We start from the raw sequence: 3104 nt of genomic DNA, 5'->3' as shown, positions 1-3104 counted from the left end.
TTTAAATTTTTTTTTGAGTGATATTCGAGTGTAACGACGATAAGAAGATTAACAAAAAAAAAAAAAAAAAAAAATTTTTTTTTTGTTTTTTGTTTTGCATTCGTTTAAAAAATGAAAAATTTTCTAGAACTTTCTTAAAGTTTTTTCTCTTATTTTCTCGATATAAATAAAATATTTTCTCTGTTGAAAATCGCTAATTAGTCTCTCTCTCTCTCTCTTTTTCTCTCTCTCTTTATTTAAAACTCTCTCTTACGTTTTTTTTTTTTTTTTTACGCTCTTTTAAACATTTTCAAACTCCCTCTCTCTCTCTCTCTCTCTAATTCCCTCTCCCTCTCTTTCTCTCTCCCCTTCTCACCTCTCTCTCTCACACATTAATTCTCTCTCTCTTTTTTTTTTTTTTTTTATTTTAAATTTCGTAAAAGGAAAAAGAAAAAATAAGATAAAATCGTGACGATATTATATTTAAAATAAATTTTGGCGGGTTTTTTTTTCTCATTTTATTCAAATTGATTTCACGTTAAAGTCGTGGAAGTAGATTATCGTAAAAAAAAAATATATATATATATATTATTGATGAGATTTTCTTTTTTTTTTTTTTATTTAAATTATTTAAATAATGGAGTGTGAAAATAAAAAGAAAATAGTCAAAAAAGATTTAAATAATGGAATTTTTTTTTTTTGATTGATGTCGTTTTAATAAAACGTCACGCGCAAACAATAATAATAATAATTTATTTTTTATTCGAAAAAAAAAAATGACGGTTAAAAAAAAACAAACTTGAATTTATATTAAATCATAAACCGGATAATCTAATAATTACGTTTTAAAACTTTTACTTAACGTTTTACTTATGCAAAAAAAATCGGAAAAGTGTAAATTTCACTTCCGTTATTTTCATTTTAAAAATTTTCCAACTTTTACGTATACTAAAAAAAATATTTATTATCAAAATCCTGGAAAATTTTTCGTTTTTTTTTTTTTTTCTGATTTTGAGGTAATGTGAAATTAATCGTTTTTTTTTTTTTAAACTTCGTTTCCTCTTCTATTTCCACGTTTTAATGCTTTCCTTTTGCTTTTTAAATTTATAATAATAATAATAATAATAATAATAATAATAATAATAATAATAATAATAATAATAGTAATAATAATAATAATTATAATTTAATTTCGTTGCTTTTAGTTTTTAAAAAAAAATAGGGAAAAATTTGAATTTTTTTTTTTTTTAAATTTATGATTTACGCGGGGTTTTTTTTTTTTTATAACGTGGAAATAACGAATTCGAGTATATGAAAAATTAAAATTTTATGACACGTTAAAAAATCATAACAAGATATAAATAATAATTAAAATAAAATTATTTTTCGTTATAATTTTTTTTCCCTCTTCCGATTTTTAAAATGTCGTGGCATTAGTTAATTGTTTTTTTTTTTTGAAAATAAAATAAAAATTTCGTTCTTAAATATATATTTAAAAGAATATCATTTTAATGTAAAAACTTGATTAATAAGTATAAAAAAAAAAAATAAATAATTTTAATTTAATTTTAATCTCTCATAACGAAATTGTTTTATCACGTGATTATTATATCCGGATTATCTTTTTTAAGTAATTTTAATAACTCTTATTTTTTTTTCTCTCGCAAAACGGAAATCACGTGACATTTTATTTATTTATTTATTTATTATTATTATTTTGTTAATGGATGTATATAGTTTATATTGACGTTATAAAATTTTACGTTAATTTTTTTTTGTGGTTATAAAAAAAAATTTAATTTCGTTTAAAAAATTCGCGGGTTTTATTATTATTATCATTATTATTATTTTTATTGTTTTTTTCTCTCTGCCCGTTTTTTTATATGTTTGAATACATTAACGAAATATTTTTCTGTTAAGTTGGTAAGGATTACATAACTAACCGCGGGATTTCGGTTTCGGGGAAAAAAAAAAATTTTTTTTTATTTTATATTATTATTATTATTTTTCATATATATATTTACGTGTGAGCGTATGTGCGTGAGTGAGTGAGTGCGTGCGTGAAAAAAAAAGAATGAGGGGGTGTGTGTGCGTGTATGCGGCTAACGTTTTATTGTGGGTAAAAACTCTTTTTTTTTTTTTCTTTTATTACTTTGGTTTTATTAACCATAAAAAAATATATATTATTAGTAGAGTATAAAATAGGTTATCGGTTTGTTAATGCACACCAAAAGTAAACACTTATTGTAAAAATGTTATTGCCAATCAACCGCCGCCTCCCTCCAACGTCCGCCATATTGATTTAAAATATTTTCTATGTATTTCGAACTAAATTAGTTTTTTGTTTAAAACGTTTTAGTTTTACTAAACGTTTTCTTATTAAACGTCATTTGAATGAATGACGTATTTTTTATTAAATATTATTTATCATTTGTCGGTGTTTTTAAAAATAATAATAATACTAATAATAATATAAAAAAAGAAATCAATTAATACGTGATAAATATTTAATAATTTACAGGGGTCAAAATAACTGGGGTAAAAAACTTTTGAAAATGTTTTATAGATTTACAAATAAATTTATCATTAATATTATTATTATTAAATTATTAATATTATTATTATCACTCGTCGCGAATCAAAAATTTTTTTTTTTCGTAATTTGAAAACATAAAACAAAGAAAAAAAAAAAGAAAATTTTACGAATTTTCTTAATCACGAATGAAATAGTAAATAATTATGACGTCATAAATTGTTTATCCGTTCTCTGATTGGTTGAAATCGAACAATCCAAATAGAAATGTTAATTTGTAAACAACAATGGCGGGCGTTGATTGGAAAAAAAATCATTTTCATGACGGGGATTATTTTCCGTCGGAAAATAATAAAGATGGAGAATTTTCTTTTTTTTTTTTTTTGTTATAAATTTTAATCGTTTAATTTTTTTATAAATATTTACAGGGGGGGTTCATTTTGAAAATTTAAAAAAAAAAAAAAAAAGAAAATTTGCGATCTGTTACGTCACGCGTCGACGCGATCATCACAATAACGAACAAAAAAAATTTTTTTTTTGCGAAAATTTTTCTAAATTTTTATTACGTAATAATTTAAATTACTTCTTCCCC

Source organism: Pediculus humanus, genomic scaffold (assembly GCF_000006295.1).
Source record: "Pediculus humanus corporis 1103172108253 genomic scaffold, whole genome shotgun sequence".
NCBI classification, from domain to species: domain Eukaryota; kingdom Metazoa; phylum Arthropoda; class Insecta; order Psocodea; family Pediculidae; genus Pediculus; species Pediculus humanus.
This window is presented reverse-complemented; position numbering follows the sequence as displayed.